This window comes from Crinia signifera, chromosome 4 (assembly GCF_055691185.1).
Source record: "Crinia signifera chromosome 4, ASM5569118v1, whole genome shotgun sequence".
NCBI lineage: Eukaryota > Metazoa > Chordata > Amphibia > Anura > Myobatrachidae > Crinia > Crinia signifera.
Window position 1 is genome coordinate 63,711,963 of NC_139220.1, and position 20,443 is coordinate 63,732,405.

The following is a 20,443-nucleotide window of genomic DNA, read 5'->3' on the forward strand; positions in this document are numbered from 1 at the left end:
CATAGAACAGATGGTTATATTTAAAGATCACGGGTGGTTTCCATTCAGAGAACACATGGTTTCATTCATAAAACCCAGGGTTCTATTCATAGAACACAGGGTTCCATTCATAGAACACAGGGTTCTATACATAGAACACAAGGTTTTATTCATAGAACACATGGTTATATTTATAGATCACGGGTGGTTTCCATTCAGAGAACACATAATTTCATTCCTAAAACACAGTGTTCTATTCATAGAACACAGGGTTCCATTTATAGAACACAGGGTTCTTTTCATAGAACACAAGGTTTTATTCATAGAACAGATGGTTATATTTATAGATCACGGGTGGTTTCCATTCAGAGAACACATGGTTTCATTCATAAAACACAGGGTTCTATTCATAGAACACAGGGTTCCATTCATAGAACACAGGGTTCTATACATAGAACACAAGGTTTTATTCATAGAACACATGGTTATATTTATAGATCACGGGTGGTTTCCATTCAAAGAACACATAATTTCATTAATAAAACACAGGGTTCTATTCATAGAACACAGGGTTCCATTCATAGAACACAGGGTTCTATTAATAGAACACAAGGTTTTATTCATAGAACACATGGTTATATTTATAGATCATGGGTGGTTTCCATTCAGAGAACACATGGTTTCATTCATAAAACACAGGGTTCTATTCATAGAACACAGGGTTCCATTCATAGAACACAGGGTTCTATTAATAGAACACAAGGTTTTATTCATAGAACACATGGTTATATTTATAGATCACGGGTGGTTTCCATTCAGAGAACACATAATTTCATTCCTAAAACACAGTGTTCTATTCATAGAACACAGGGTTCCATTTATAGAACACAGGGTTCTATTCATAGAACACAAGGTTTTATTCATAGAACAGATGGTTATATTTATAGATCACGGGTGGTTTCCATTCAGAGAACACATGGTTTCATTCATAAAACACAGGGTTCTATTCATAGAACACAGGGTTCCATTCATAGAACACAGGGTTCTATTAATAGAACACAAGGTTTTATTCATAGAACACATGGTTATATTTATAGATCACGGGTGGTTTCCATTCAGAGAAAACATAATTTAATTCATAAAACACAGGGTTCTATTCATAGAACACAGTGTGCCATTCATAGAACACAGGGTTCTATTAATAGAACACAAGGTTTTATTCATAGAACACATGGTTATATTTATAGATCACGGGTGGTTTCCATTCAGAGAACACATAATTTCATTCATAAAACACAGGGTTCTATTCATAGAACACAGGGTTCCATTTATAGAACACAGGGTTCTATTAATAGAACACAAGGTTTTATTCATAGAACACATGGTTATATTTATAGATCATGGGTGGTTTCCATTCAGAGAACACTTAATTTCATTCATAAAACACAGGGTTCTATTCATAGAACACAGGGTTCCATTCATAGAACACAGGGTTCTATTCATAGAACACAAGGTTTTATTCATAGAACAGATGCTTATATTTATAGATCACGGGTGGTTTCCATTCAGAGAACACATGGTTTCATTCATAAAACACAGGGTTCTATTCATAGAACACAGGGTTCCATTCATAGAACACAGGGTTCTATTAATAGAACACAAGGTTTTATTCATAGAACACATGGTTATATTTATAGATCACGGGTGGTTTCCATTCAGAGAACACATAATTTCATTCCTAAAACACAGTGTTCTATTCATAGAACACAGGGTTCCATTTATAGAACACATGGTTCTATTCATAGAACACAAGGTTTTATTCATATAACAGATGGTTATATTTATAGATCACGGGTGGTTTCCATTCAGAGAACACATGGTTTCATTCATAAAACACAGGGTTCTATTCATAGAACACAGGGTTCCATTCATAGAACACAGGGTTCTATTCATAGAACACAAGGTTTTATTCATAGAACACATGGTTATATTTATAGATCACGGGTGGTTTCCATTCAGAGAACACATAATTTCATTCATAAAACACAGGGTTCTATTCATAGAACACAGGGTTCCATTTATAGAACACAGGGTTCTATTCATAGAACACAAGGTTTTATTCATAGAACAGATGGTTATATTTATAGATCACGGGTGGTTCCCATTCAGAGAACACAAGGTTTCATTCATAAAACACAGGGTTCTATTCATAGAACACATGGTTCCATTCATAGAACACAGGGTTCTATTAATAGAACACAAGGTTTTATTCATAGAACACATGGTTATATTTATAGATCACGGGTGGTTTCCATTCAGAGAACACATAATTTCATTCATAAAACACAGGGTTCTATTCATAGAACACAGGGTTCCATTTATAGAACACAGGGTTCTATTCATAGAACACAAGGTTTTATTCATAGAACAGATGGTTATATTTATAGATCACGGGTGGTTTCCATTCAGAGAACTCATGGTTTCATTCATAAAACACAGGGTTCTATTCATAGAACACAGGGTTCCATTCATAGAACACAGGGTTCTATTAATAGAACACAAGATTTTATTCATAGAACACATGGTTATATTTATAGATCACGGGTGGTTTCCATTCAGAGAACACATAATTTCATTCATAAAACACAGGGTTCTATTCATAGAACACAGGGTTACATTCATAGAACACAGGGTTCTATTAATAGAACACAAGGTTTTATTCATAGAACAGATGGTTATATTTATAGATCACGGGTGGTTTCCATTCAGAGAACTCATGGTTTCATTCATAAAACACAGGGTTCTATTCATAGAACACAGGGTTCCATTTATAGAACACAGAGTTCCATTTATAGAACACAGAGTTCTATTCATAGAACACAAGGTTTTATTCATATAACAGATGGTTATATTTATAGATCACGGGTGGTTTCCATTCAGAGAACACATGGTTTCATTCATAAAACCCTGGGTTCTATTCATAGAACACAGGGTTACATTCATAGAACACAGGGTTCTATACATAGAACACAAGGTTTTATTCATAGAACACATGGTTATATTTATAGATCACGGGTGGTTTCCATTCAGAGAACACATAATTTCATTAATAAAACACAGGGTTCTATTCATAGAACACAGGGTTCCATTTATAGAACACAGGGTTCTATTAATAGAACACAATGTTTTATTCATAGAACACATGGTTATTTTTATAGATCATGGGTGGTTTCCATTCAGAGAACACTTAATTTCATTCATAAAACACAGGGTTCTATTCATAGAACACAGGGTTCCATTCATAGAACACAGGGTTCTATTAATAGAACACAAGGTTTTATTCATAGAACACATGGTTATATTTATAGATCATGGCTGGTTTCCATTCAGAGAACACTTAATTTCATTCATAAAACACAGGGTTCTATTCATAGAACACAGGGTTCCATTCATAGAACACAGGGTTCTATTCATAGAACACAAGGTTTTATTCATAGAACAGATGGTTATATTTAAAGATCACGGGTGGTTTCCATTCAGAGAACACATGGTTTCATTCATAAAACCCAGGGTTCTATTCATAGAACACAGGGTTCCATTCATAGAACACAGGGTTCTATACATAGAACACAAGGTTTTATTCATAGAACACATGGTTATATGTATAGATCACGGGTGGTTTCCATTTAGAGAACACATAATTTCATTAATAAAACACAGGGTTCTATTCATAGAACACAGGGTTCCATTCATAGAACACAGGGTTCTATTAATAGAACACAAGGTTTTATTCATAGAACACATGGTTATATTTATAGATCACGGGTGGTTTCCATTCAGATTACACATGGTTTCATTCATAAAACACAGGGTTCTATTCATAGAACACAGGGTTCCATTCATAGAACACAGGGTTCTATTAATAGAACACAAGGTTTTATTCATAGAACACATGGTTATATTTATAGATCACGGGTGGTTTCCATTCAGAGAACACATAATTTCATTCATAAAACACATGGTTCTATTCATAGAACACAGGGTTCCATTTATAGAACACAGAGTTCTATTCATAGAACACAAGGTTTTATTCATAGAACAGATGGTTATATTTATAGATCACGGGTGGTTTCCATTCAGAGAACACATGGTTTCATTCATAAAACCCAGGGTTCTATTCATAGAACACAGGGTTACATTCATAAAACCCAGGGTTCTATTCATAGAACACAAGGTTTTATTCATAGAACACATGGTTATATTTATAGATCACGGGTGGTTTCCATTCAGAGAACACATAATTTCATTCATAAAACACAGGGTTCTATTCATAGAACACAGGGTTACATTCATAGAACACAGGGTTCTATTAATAGAACACAAGGTTTTATTCATAGAACAGATGGTTATATTTATAGATCACGGGTGGTTTCCATTCAGAGAACTCATGGTTTCATTCATAAAACACAGGGTTCTATTCATAGAACACAGGGTTCCATTTATAGAACACAGAGTTCCATTTATAGAACACAGAGTTCTATTCATAGAACACAAGGTTTTATTCATATAACAGATGGTTATATTTATAGATCACGGGTGGTTTCCATTCAGAGAACACATGGTTTCATTCATAAAACCCTGGGTTCTATTCATAGAACACAGGGTTACATTCATAGAACACAGGGTTCTATACATAGAACACAAGGTTTTATTCATAGAACACATGGTTATATTTATAGATCACGGGTGGTTTCCATTCAGAGAACACATAATTTCATTAATAAAACACAGGGTTCTATTCATAGAACACAGGGTTCCATTTATAGAACACAGGGTTCTATTAATAGAACACAATGTTTTATTCATAGAACACATGGTTATTTTTATAGATCATGGGTGGTTTCCATTCAGAGAACACTTAATTTCATTCATAAAACACAGGGTTCTATTCATAGAACACAGGGTTCCATTCATAGAACACAGGGTTCTATTAATAGAACACAAGGTTTTATTCATAGAACACATGGTTATATTTATAGATCATGGCTGGTTTCCATTCAGAGAACACTTAATTTCATTCATAAAACACAGGGTTCTATTCATAGAACACAGGGTTCCATTCATAGAACACAGGGTTCTATTCATAGAACACAAGGTTTTATTCATAGAACAGATGGTTATATTTAAAGATCACGGGTGGTTTCCATTCAGAGAACACATGGTTTCATTCATAAAACCCAGGGTTCTATTCATAGAACACAGGGTTCCATTCATAGAACACAGGGTTCTATACATAGAACACAAGGTTTTATTCATAGAACACATGGTTATATGTATAGATCACGGGTGGTTTCCATTTAGAGAACACATAATTTCATTAATAAAACACAGGGTTCTATTCATAGAACACAGGGTTCCATTCATAGAACACAGGGTTCTATTAATAGAACACAAGGTTTTATTCATAGAACACATGGTTATATTTATAGATCACGGGTGGTTTCCATTCAGATTACACATGGTTTCATTCATAAAACACAGGGTTCTATTCATAGAACACAGGGTTCCATTCATAGAACACAGGGTTCTATTAATAGAACACAAGGTTTTATTCATAGAACACATGGTTATATTTATAGATCACGGGTGGTTTCCATTCAGAGAACACATAATTTCATTCATAAAACACATGGTTCTATTCATAGAACACAGGGTTCCATTTATAGAACACAGAGTTCTATTCATAGAACACAAGGTTTTATTCATAGAACAGATGGTTATATTTATAGATCACGGGTGGTTTCCATTCAGAGAACACATGGTTTCATTCATAAAACCCAGGGTTCTATTCATAGAACACAGGGTTACATTCATAGAACACAGGGTTCTATACATAGAACACAATGCTTTATTCATAGAACACATGATTATATTTATAGATCACGGGTGGTTTCCATTCAGAGAACACATAATTTCATTAATAAAACACAGGGTTCTATTCATAGAACACAGGGTTCCATTTATAGAACACAGGGTTCTATTAATAGAACACAAGGTTTTATTCATAGAACACATGGTTATATTTATAGATCATGGGTGGTTTCGATTCAGAGAACACTTCATTTCATTCATAAAACACAGGGTTCAATTCATAGAACACAGGGTTCCATTCATAGAACACAGGGTTCTATTAATAGAACACAAGGTTTTATTCATAGAACACATGGTTATATTTATAGATCATGGCTGGTTTCCATTCAGAGAACACTTAATTTCATTCATAAAACACAGGGTTCTATTCATAGAACACAGGGTTCCATTCATAGAACACAGGGTTCTTTTTATAGAACACAAGGTTTTATTCATAGAACATATGGTTATATTTAAAGATCACGGGTGGTTTCCATTTAGAGAACACATGGTTTCATTCATAAAACCCAGTGTTCTATTCATAGAACACAGGGTTCCATTCATAGAACACAGGGTTCTATACATAGAACACAAGGTTTTATTCATAGAACACATGGTTAAATTTATAGATCACGGGTGGTTTCCATTCAGAGAACACATAATTTCATTAATAAAACACAGGGTTCTATTCATAGAACACAGGGTTCCATTCATAGAACACAGGGTTCTATTAATAGAACACAAGGTTTTATTCATAGAACACATGGTTATATTTATAGATCATGGGTGGTTTCCATTCAGAGAACACTTAATTTCATTCATAAAACACAGGGTTCTATTCATAGAACGCAAGGTTTTATTCATAGAACAGATGGTTATATTTATAGATCACGGGTGGTTTCCATTCAGAGAACACATGGTTTCATTCATAAAACACAGGGTTCTATTCATAGAACACAGGGTTCCATTCATAGAACACAGGGTTCTATTAATAGAACACAAGGTTTTATTCATAGAACACATGGTTATATTTATAGATCACGGGTGGTTTCCATTCAGAGAACACATAATTTCATTCCTAAAACACAGTGTTCTATTCATAGAACACAGGGTTCCATTTATAGAACACAGGGTTCTATTCATAGAACACAAGGTTTTATTCATAGAACAGATGGTTATATTTATAGATCACGGGTGGTTTCCATTCAGAGAACACATGGTTTCATTCATAAAACACAGGGTTCTATTCATAGAACACAGGGTTCCATTCATAGAACACAGGGTTCTATTAATAGAACACAAGGTTTTATTCATAGAACACATGGTTATATTTATAGATCACGGGTGGTTTCCATTCATAGAACACATAATTTCATTCATAAAACACAGGGTTATATTCATAGAACACAGGGTTCCATTTATAGAACACAGGGTTCTATTCATAGAACACAAGGTTTTATTCATAGAACACATGGTTATATTTATAGATCACGGGTGGTTTCCATTCAGAGAACACATGGTTTCATTCATAAAACACAGGGTTCTATTCATAGAACACAGGGTTCCATTCATAGAACACAGGGTTCTATTAATAGAACACAAGGTTTTATTCATAGAACAGATTGTTATATTTATAGATCACGGGTGGTTTCCATTCAGAGAACACATGGTTTCATTCATAAAACACAGGGTTCTATTCATAGAACACAGGGTTCCATTCATAGAACACAGGGTTCTATTCATAGAACACAAGGTTTTATTCATAGAACACATGGTTATATTTATAGATCACGGGTGGTTTCCATTCAGAGAACACATAATTTCATTCATAAAACACAGGGTTCTATTCATAGAACACAGGGTTCCATTTATAGAACACAGGGTTCTATTCATAGAACACAAGGTTTTATTCATAGAACAGATGGTTATATTTATAGATCACGGGTGGTTCCCATTCAGAGAACACAAGGTTTCATTCATAAAACACAGGGTTCTATTCATAGAACACATGGTTCCATTCATAGAACACAGGGTTCTATTAATAGAACACAAGGTTTTATTCATAGAACACATGGTTATATTTATAGATCACGGGTGGTTTCCATTCAGAGAACACATAATTTCATTCATAAAACACAGGGTTCTATTCATAGAACACAGGGTTCCATTTATAGAACACAGGGTTCTATTCATAGAACACAAGGTTTTATTCATAGAACAGATGGTTATATTTATAGATCACGGGTGGTTTCCATTCAGAGAACTCATGGTTTCATTCATAAAACACAGGGTTCTATTCATAGAACACAGGGTTCCATTCATAGAACACAGGGTTCTATTAATAGAACACAAGATTTTATTCATAGAACACATGGTTATATTTATAGATCACGGGTGGTTTCCATTCAGAGAACACATAATTTCATTCATAAAACACAGGGTTCTATTCATAGAACACAGGGTTACATTCATAGAACACAGGGTTCTATTAATAGAACACAAGGTTTTATTCATAGAACAGATGGTTATATTTATAGATCACGGGTGGTTTCCATTCAGAGAACTCATGGTTTCATTCATAAAACACAGGGTTCTATTGATAGAACACAGGGTTCCATTTATAGAACACAGAGTTCCATTTATAGAACACAGAGTTCTATTCATAGAACACAAGGTTTTATTCATATAACAGATGGTTATATTTATAGATCACGGGTGGTTTCCATTCAGAGAACACATGGTTTCATTCATAAAACCCTGGGTTCTATTCATAGAACACAGGGTTACATTCATAGAACACAGGGTTCTATACATAGAACACAAGGTTTTATTCATAGAACACATGGTTATATTTATAGATCACGGGTGGTTTCCATTCAGAGAACACATAATTTCATTAATAAAACACAGGGTTCTATTCATAGAACACAGGGTTCCATTTATAGAACACAGGGTTCTATTAATAGAACACAATGTTTTATTCATAGAACACATGGTTATTTTTATAGATCATGGGTGGTTTCCATTCAGAGAACACTTAATTTCATTCATAAAACACAGGGTTCTATTCATAGAACACAGGGTTCCATTCATAGAACACAGGGTTCTATTAATAGAACACAAGGTTTTATTCATAGAACACATGGTTATATTTATAGATCATGGCTGGTTTCCATTCAGAGAACACTTAATTTCATTCATAAAACACAGGGTTCTATTCATAGAACACAGGGTTCCATTCATAGAACACAGGGTTCTATTCATAGAACACAAGGTTTTATTCATAGAACAGATGGTTATATTTAAAGATCACGGGTGGTTTCCATTCAGAGAACACATGGTTTCATTCATAAAACCCAGGGTTCTATTCATAGAACACAGGGTTCCATTCATAGAACACAGGGTTCTATACATAGAACACAAGGTTTTATTCATAGAACACATGGTTATATGTATAGATCACGGGTGGTTTCCATTTAGAGAACACATAATTTCATTAATAAAACACAGGGTTCTATTCATAGAACACAGGGTTCCATTCATAGAACACAGGGTTCTATTAATAGAACACAAGGTTTTATTCATAGAACACATGGTTATATTTATAGATCACGGGTGGTTTCCATTCAGATTACACATGGTTTCATTCATAAAACACAGGGTTCTATTCATAGAACACAGGGTTCCATTCATAGAACACAGGGTTCTATTAATAGAACACAAGGTTTTATTCATAGAACACATGGTTATATTTATAGATCACGGGTGGTTTCCATTCAGAGAACACATAATTTCATTCATAAAACACATGGTTCTATTCATAGAACACAGGGTTCCATTTATAGAACACAGAGTTCTATTCATAGAACACAAGGTTTTATTCATAGAACAGATGGTTATATTTATAGATCACGGGTGGTTTCCATTCAGAGAACACATGGTTTCATTCATAAAACCCAGGGTTCTATTCATAGAACACAGGGTTACATTCATAAAACCCAGGGTTCTATTCATAGAACACAAGGTTTTATTCATAGAACACATGGTTATATTTATAGATCACGGGTGGTTTCCATTCAGAGAACACATAATTTCATTCATAAAACACAGGGTTCTATTCATAGAACACAGGGTTACATTCATAGAACACAGGGTTCTATTAATAGAACACAAGGTTTTATTCATAGAACAGATGGTTATATTTATAGATCACGGGTGGTTTCCATTCAGAGAACTCATGGTTTCATTCATAAAACACAGGGTTCTATTCATAGAACACAGGGTTCCATTTATAGAACACAGAGTTCCATTTATAGAACACAGAGTTCTATTCATAGAACACAAGGTTTTATTCATATAACAGATGGTTATATTTATAGATCACGGGTGGTTTCCATTCAGAGAACACATGGTTTCATTCATAAAACCCTGGGTTCTATTCATAGAACACAGGGTTACATTCATAGAACACAGGGTTCTATACATAGAACACAAGGTTTTATTCATAGAACACATGGTTATATTTATAGATCACGGGTGGTTTCCATTCAGAGAACACATAATTTCATTAATAAAACACAGGGTTCTATTCATAGAACACAGGGTTCCATTTATAGAACACAGGGTTCTATTAATAGAACACAATGTTTTATTCATAGAACACATGGTTATTTTTATAGATCATGGGTGGTTTCCATTCAGAGAACACTTAATTTCATTCATAAAACACAGGGTTCTATTCATAGAACACAGGGTTCCATTCATAGAACACAGGGTTCTATTAATAGAACACAAGGTTTTATTCATAGAACACATGGTTATATTTATAGATCATGGCTGGTTTCCATTCAGAGAACACTTAATTTCATTCATAAAACACAGGGTTCTATTCATAGAACACAGGGTTCCATTCATAGAACACAGGGTTCTATTCATAGAACAGATGGTTATATTTAAAGATCACGGGTGGTTTCCATTCAGAGAACACATGGTTTCATTCATAAAACCCAGGGTTCTATTCATAGAACACAGGGTTCCATTCATAGAACACAGGGTTCTATACATAGAACACAAGGTTTTATTCATAGAACACATGGTTATATTTATAGATCACGGGTGGTTTCCATTTAGAGAACACATAATTTCATTAATAAAACACAGGGTTCTATTCATAGAACACAGGGTTCCATTCATAGAACACAGGGTTCTATTAATAGAACACAAGGTTTTATTCATAGAACACATGGTTATATTTATAGATCACGGGTGGTTTCCATTCAGATTACACATGGTTTCATTCATAAAACACAGGGTTCTATTCATAGAACACAGGGTTCCATTCATAGAACACAGGGTTCTATTAATAGAACACAAGGTTTTATTCATAGAACACATGGTTATATTTATAGATCACGGGTGGTTTCCATTCAGAGAACACATAATTTCATTCATAAAACACATGGTTCTATTCATAGAACACAGGGTTCCATTTATAGAACACAGAGTTCTATTCATAGAACACAAGGTTTTATTCATAGAACAGATGGTTATATTTATAGATCACGGGTGGTTTCCATTCAGAGAACACATGGTTTCATTCATAAAACCCAGGGTTCTATTCATAGAACACAGGGTTACATTCATAGAACACAGGGTTCTATACATAGAACACAATGCTTTATTCATAGAACACATGATTATATTTATAGATCACGGGTGGTTTCCATTCAGAGAACACATAATTTCATTAATAAAACACAGGGTTCTATTCATAGAACACAGGGTTCCATTTATAGAACACAGGGTTCTATTAATAGAACACAAGGTTTTATTCATAGAACACATGGTTATATTTATAGATCATGGGTGGTTTCGATTCAGAGAACACTTCATTTCATTCATAAAACACAGGGTTCAATTCATAGAACACAGGGTTCCATTCATAGAACACAGGGTTCTATTAATAGAACACAAGGTTTTATTCATAGAACACATGGTTATATTTATAGATCATGGCTGGTTTCCATTCAGAGAACACTTAATTTCATTCATAAAACACAGGGTTCTATTCATAGAACACAGGGTTCCATTCATAGAACACAGGGTTCTTTTTATAGAACACAAGGTTTTATTCATAGAACATATGGTTATATTTAAAGATCACGGGTGGTTTCCATTTAGAGAACACATGGTTTCATTCATAAAACCCAGTGTTCTATTCATAGAACACAGGGTTCCATTCATAGAACACAGGGTTCTATACATAGAACACAAGGTTTTATTCATAGAACACATGGTTAAATTTATAGATCACGGGTGGTTTCCATTCAGAGAACACATAATTTCATTAATAAAACACAGGGTTCTATTCATAGAACACAGGGTTCCATTCATAGAACACAGGGTTCTATTAATAGAACACAAGGTTTTATTCATAGAACACATGGTTATATTTATAGATCATGGGTGGTTTCCATTCAGAGAACACTTAATTTCATTCATAAAACACAGGGTTCTATTCATAGAACGCAAGGTTTTATTCATAGAACAGATGGTTATATTTATAGATCACGGGTGGTTTCCATTCAGAGAACACATGGTTTCATTCATAAAACACAGGGTTCTATTCATAGAACACAGGGTTCCATTCATAGAACACAGGGTTCTATTAATAGAACACAAGGTTTTATTCATAGAACACATGGTTATATTTATAGATCACGGGTGGTTTCCATTCAGAGAACACATAATTTCATTCCTAAAACACAGTGTTCTATTCATAGAACACAGGGTTCCATTTATAGAACACAGGGTTCTATTCATAGAACACAAGGTTTTATTCATAGAACAGATGGTTATATTTATAGATCACGGGTGGTTTCCATTCAGAGAACACATGGTTTCATTCATAAAACACAGGGTTCTATTCATAGAACACAGGGTTCCATTCATAGAACACAGGGTTCTATTAATAGAACACAAGGTTTTATTCATAGAACACATGGTTATATTTATAGATCACGGGTGGTTTCCATTCATAGAACACATAATTTCATTCATAAAACACAGGGTTATATTCATAGAACACAGGGTTCCATTTATAGAACACAGGGTTCTATTCATAGAACACAAGGTTTTATTCATAGAACACATGGTTATATTTATAGATCACGGGTGGTTTCCATTCAGAGAACACATGGTTTCATTCATAAAACACAGGGTTCTATTCATAGAACACAGGGTTCCATTCATAGAACACAGGGTTCTATTAATAGAACACAAGGTTTTATTCATAGAACAGATTGTTATATTTATAGATCACGGGTGGTTTCCATTCAGAGAACACATAATTTCATTCCTAAAACACAGTGTTCTATTCATAGAACACAGGGTTCCATTTATAGAACACAGGGTTCTATTCATAGAACACAAGGTTTTATTCATAGAACAGATGGTTATATTTATAGATCACAGGTGGTTTCCATTCAGAGAACACATGGTTTCATTCATAAAACACAGGGTTCTATTCATAGAACACAGGGTTCCATTCATAGAACACAGGGTTCTATTAATAGAACACAAGGTTTTATTCATAGAACAGATGGTTATATTTATAGATCACGGGTGGTTTCCATTCATAGAACACATAATTTCATTCATAAAACACAGGGTTCTATTCATAGAACACAGGGTTCCATTTATAGAACACAGAGTTCTATTCATAGAACACAAGGTTTTATTCATAGAACAGATGGTTATATTTATAGATCACGGGTGGTTTCCATTCAGAGAACTCATGGTTTCATTCATAAAACACAGGGTTCTATTCATAGAACACAGGGTTCCATTCATAGAACACAGGGTTCTATTAATAGAACACAAGGTTTTATTCATAGAACACATGGTTATATTTATAGATCACGGGTGGTTTCCATTCAGAGAACACATAATTTAATTCCTAAAACACAGTGTTCTATTCATAGAACACAGGGTTCCATTTATAGAACACAGGGTTCTATTCATAGAACACAAGGTTTTATTCATAGAACAGATGGTTATATTTAAAGATTACGGGTGGTTTCCATTCAGAGAACACATGGTTTCATTCATAAAACACAGGGTTCTATTCATAGAACACAGGGTTCCATTCATAGAACACAGGGTTCTATTAATAGAACACAAGGTTTTATTCATAGAACACATGGTTATATTTATAGATCACGGGTGGTTTTCATTCAGAGAACACATAATTTCATTCATAAAACACAGGGTTCTATTCATAGAACACAGGGTTCCATTTCTAGAACACAGAGTTCTATTCATAGAACACAAGGTTTTATTCATAGAACAGATGGTTATATTTATAGATCACGGGTGGTTTCCATTCAGAGAACACATGGTTTCATTCATAAAACCCAGGGTTCTATTCATAGAACACAGGGTTACATTCATAGAACACAGGGTTCTATACATAGAACACAGGGTTCTATACATAGAACACAAGGTTTTATTCATAGAACACATGATTATATTTATAGATCATGGGTGGTTTCCATTCAGAGAACACATAATTTCATTAATAAAACACAGGGTTCTATTCATAGAACACAGGGTTCCATTCATAGAACACAGGGTTCTATTAATAGAACACAAGGTTTTATTCATAGAACACATGGTTATATTTATATATCATGGCTGGTTTCCATTCAGAGAACACTTAATTTCATTCATAAAACACAGGGTTCTATTCATAGAACACAGGGTTCCATTCATAGAACACAGGGTTCTATTCATAGAACACAAGGTTTTATTCATAGAACAGATGGTTATATTTAAAGATCACGGGTGGTTTCCATTTAGAGAACACATGGTTTCATTCATAAAACCCAGTGTTCTATTCATAGAACACAGGGTTCCATTCATAGAACACATGGTTCTATACATAGAACACAAGGTTTTATTCATAGAACACATGGTTATATTTATAGATCACGGGTGGTTTCCATTCAGAGAACACATAATTTCATTAATAAAACACAGGGTTCTATTCATAGAACACAGGGTTCCATTTCTAGAACACAGAGTTCTATTCATAGAACACAAGGTTTTATTCATAGAACAGATGGTTATATTTATAGATCACGGGTGGTTTCCATTCAGAGAACACATGGTTTCATTCATAAAACCCAGGGTTCTATTCATAGAACACAGGGTTACATTCATAGAACACAGGGTTCTATACATAGAACACAGGGTTCTATACATAGAACACAAGGTTTTATTCATAGAACACATGGTTATATTTATAGATCATGGGTGGTTTCCATTCAGAGAACACTTAATTTCATTCATAAAACACAGGGTTCTATTCATAGAACACAGGGTTCCATTCATAGAACACAGGGTTCTATTCATAGAACACAAGGTTTTATTCATAGAACAGATGGTTATATTTATAGATCACGGGTGGTTTCCATTCAGATTACACATGGTTTCATTCATAAAACACAGGGTTCTATTCATAGAACACAGGGTTCCATTCATAGAACACAGGGTTCTATTAATAGAACACAAGGTTTTATTCATAGAACACATGGTTATATTTATAGATCATGGGTGGTTTCGATTCAGAGAACACTTCATTTCATTCATAAAACACAGGGTTCAATTCATAGAACACAGGGTTCCATTCATAGAACACAGGGTTCTATTAATAGAACACAAGGTTTTATTCATAGAACACATGGTTATATTTATAGATCATGGCTGGTTTCCATTCAGAGAACACTAAATTTCATTCATAAAACACAGGGTTCTATTCATAGAACACAGGGTTCCATTCATAGAACACAGGGTTCTATTCATAGAACACAAGGTTTTATTCATAGAACAGATGGTTATATTTAAAGATCACAAGTGGTTTCCATTTAGAGAACACATGGTTTCATTCATAAAACCCAGTGTTCTATTCATAGAACACAGGGTTCCATTCATAGAACACAGGGTTCTATACATAGAACACAAGGTTTTATTTATAGAACACATGGTTAAATTTATAGATCACGGGTGGTTTCCATTCAGAGAACACATCATTTCATTAATAAAACAAAGGGTTCTATTCATAGAACACAGGGTTCCATTCATAGAACACAGGGTTCTATTAATAGAACACAAGGTTTTATTCATAGAACACATGGTTATATTTATAGATCATGGGTGGTTTCCATTCAGAGAACACTTAATTTCATTCATAAAACACAGGGTTCTATTCATAGAACGCAAGGTTTTATTCATAGAACAGATGGTTATATTTATAGATCACGGGTGGTTTCCATTCAGAGAACACATGGTTTCATTCATAAAACACAGGGTTCTATTCATAGAACACAGGGTTCCATTCATAGAACACAGGGTTCTATTAATAGAACACAAGGTTTTATTCATAGAACACATGGTTATATTTATAGATCACGGGTGGTTTCCATTCAGAGAACACATAATTTCATTCCTAAAACACAGTGTTCTATTCATAGAACACAGGGTTCCATTTATAGAACACAGGGTTCTATTCATAGAACACAAGGTTTTATTCATAGAACAGATGGTTATATTTATAGATCACGGGTGGTTTCCATTCAGAGAACACATGGTTTCATTCATAAAACACAGGGTTCTATTCATAGAACACAGGGTTCCATTCATAGAACACAGGGTTCTATTAATAGAACACAAGGTTTTATTCATAGAACACATGGTTATATTTATAGATCACGGGTGGTTTCCATTCATAGAACACATAATTTCATTCATAAAACACAGGGTTCTATTCATAGAACACAGGGTTCCATTTATAGAACACAGGGTTCTATTCATAGAACACAAGGTTTTATTCATAGAACAGATGGTTATATTTATAGATCACGGGTGGTTTCCATTCAGAGAACACATGGTTTCATTCATAAAACACAGGGTTCTATTCATAGAACACAGGGTTCCATTTGTAGAACACAGGGTTCTATTCATAGAACACAAGGTTTTATTCATAGAAAAGATGGTTATATTTATAGATCACGGGTGGTTTCCATTCAGAGAACACATGGTTTCATTCATAAAACACAGGGTTCTATTCATAGAACACAGGGTTCCATTCATAGAACACAGGGTTCTATTAATAGAACACAAGGTTTTATTCATAGAACAGATGGTTATATTTATAGATCACGGGTGGTTTCCATTCAGAGAACACATAATTTCATTCCTAAAACACAGTGTTATATTCATAGAACACAGGGTTCCATTTATAGAACACAGGGTTCTATTCATAGAACACAAGGTTTTATTCATAGAACACATGGTTATATTTATAGATCACGGGTGGTTTCCATTCAGAGAACACATGGTTTCATTCATAAAACACAGGGTTCTATTCATAGAACACAGGGTTCCATTCATAGAACACAGGGTTCTATTAATAGAACACAAGGTTTTATTCATAGAACAGATTGTTATATTTATAGATCACGGGTGGTTTCCATTCAGAGAACACATAATTTCATTCCTAAAACACAGTGTTCTATTCATAGAACACAGGGTTCCATTTATAGAACACAGGGTTCTATTCATAGAACACAAGGTTTTATTCATAGAACAGATGGTTATATTTATAGATCACAGGTGGTTTCCATTCAGAGAACACATGGTTTCATTCATAAAACACAGGGTTCTATTCATAGAACACAGGGTTCCATTCATAGAACACAGGGTTCTATTAATAGAACACAAGGTTTTATTCATAGAACAGATGGTTATATTTATAGATCACGGGTGGTTTCCATTCATAGAACACATAATTTCATTCATAAAACACAGGGTTCTATTCATAGAACACAGGGTTCCATTTATAGAACACAGAGTTCTATTCATAGAACACAAGGTTTTATTCATAGAACAGATGGTTATATTTATAGATCACGGGTGGTTTCCATTCAGAGAACACTTAATTTCATTCATAAAACACAGGGTTCTATTCATAGAACACAGGGTTCCATTCATAGAACACAGTGTTCTATTCATAGAACACAAGGTTTTATTCATAGAACAGATGCTTATATTTATAGATCACGGGTGGTTTCCATTCAGAGAACACATGGTTTCATTCATAAAACACAGGGTTCTATTCATAGAACACAGGGTTCCATTCATAGAACACAGGGTTCTATTAATAGAACACAAGGTTTTATTCATAGAACACATGGTTATATTTATAGATCACGGGTGGTTTCCATTCAGAGAACACATAATTTCATTCCTAAAACACAGTGTTCTATTCATAGAACACAGGGTTTCATTTATAGAACACAGGGTTCTATTCATTGAACACAAGGTTTTATTCATAGAACAGATGGTTATATTTATAGATCACGGGTGGTTTCCATTCAGAGAACACATGGTTTCATTCATAAAACACAGGGTTCTATTCATAGAACACAGGGTTCCATTCATAGAACACAGGGTTCTATTAATAGAACACAAGGTTTTATTCATAGAACAGATGGTTATATTTATAGATCACGGGTGGTTTCCATTCAGAGAACACATAATTTCATTCCTAAAACACAGTGTTATATTCATAGAACACAGGGTTCCATTTATAGAACACAGGGTTCTATTCATAGAACACAAGGTTTTATTCATAGAACACATGGTTATATTTATAGATCACGGGTGGTTTCCATTCAGAGAACACATGGTTTCATTCATAAAACACAGGGTTCTATTCATAGAACACAGGGTTCCATTCATAGAACACAGGGTTCTATTAATAGAACACAAGGTTTTATTCATAGAACAGATTGTTATATTTATAGATCACGGGTGGTTTCCATTCAGAGAACACATAATTTCATTCCTAAAACACAGTGTTCTATTCATAGAACACAGGGTTCCATTTATAGAACACAGGGTTCTATTCATAGAACACAAGGTTTTATTCATAGAACAGATGGTTATATTTATAGATCACAGGTGGTTTCCATTCAGAGAACACATGGTTTCATTCATAAAACACAGGGTTCTATTCATAGAACACAGGGTTCCATTCATAGAACACAGGGTTCTATTAATAGAACACAAGGTTTTATTCATAGAACAGATGGTTATATTTATAGATCACGGGTGGTTTCCATTCATAGAACACATAATTTCATTCATAAAACACAGGGTTCTATTCATAGAACACAGGGTTCCATTTATAGAACACAGAGTTCTATTCATAGAACACAAGGTTTTATTCATAGAACAGATGGTTATATTTATAGATCACGGGTGGTTTCCATTCAGAGAACTCATGGTTTCATTCATAAAACACAGGGTTCTATTCATAGAACACAGGGTTCCATTCATAGAACACAGGGTTCTATTAATAGAACACAAGGTTTTATTCATAGAACACATGGTTATATTTATAGATCACGGGTGGTTTCCATTCAGAGAACACATAATTTAATTCCTAAAACACAGTGTTCTATTCATAGAACACAGGGTTCCATTTATAGAACACAGGGTTCTATTCATAGAACACAAGGTTTTATTCATAGAACAGATGGTTATATTTAAAGATTACGGGTGGTTTCCATTCAGAGAACACATGGTTTCATTCATAAAACACAGGGTTCTATTCATAGAACACAGGGTTCCATTCATAGAACACAGGGTTCTATTAATAGAACACAAGGTTTTATTCATAGAACACATGGTTATATTTATAGATCACGGGTGGTTTTCATTCAGAGAACACATAATTTCATTCATAAAACACAGGGTTCTATTCATAGAACACAGGGTTCCATTTCTAGAACACAGAGTTCTATTCATAGAACACAAGGTTTTATTCATAGAACAGATGGTTATATTTATAGATCACGGGTGGTTTCCATTCAGAGAACACATGGTTTCATTCATAAAACCCAGGGTTCTATTCATAGAACACAGGGTTACATTCATAGAACACAGGGTTCTATACATAGAACACAGGGTTCTATACATAGAACACAAGGTTTTATTCATAGAACACATGATTATATTTATAGATCATGGGTGGTTTCCATTCAGAGAACACATAATTTCATTAATAAAACACAGGGTTCTATTCATAGAACACAGGGTTCCATTCATAGAACACAGGGTTCTATTAATAGAACACAAGGTTTTATTCATAGAACACATGGTTATATTTATATATCATGGCTGGTTTCCATTCAGAGAACACTTAATTTCATTCATAAAACACAGGGTTCTATTCATAGAACACAGGGTTCCATTCATAGAACACAGGGTTCTATTCATAGAACACAAGGTTTTATTCATAGAACAGATGGTTATATTTAAAGATCACGGGTGGTTTCCATTTAGAGAACACATGGTTTCATTCATAAAACCCAGTGTTCTATTCATAGAACACAGGGTTCCATTCATAGAACACATGGTTCTATACATAGAACACAAGGTTTTATTCATAGAACACATGGTTATATTTATAGATCACGGGTGGTTTCCA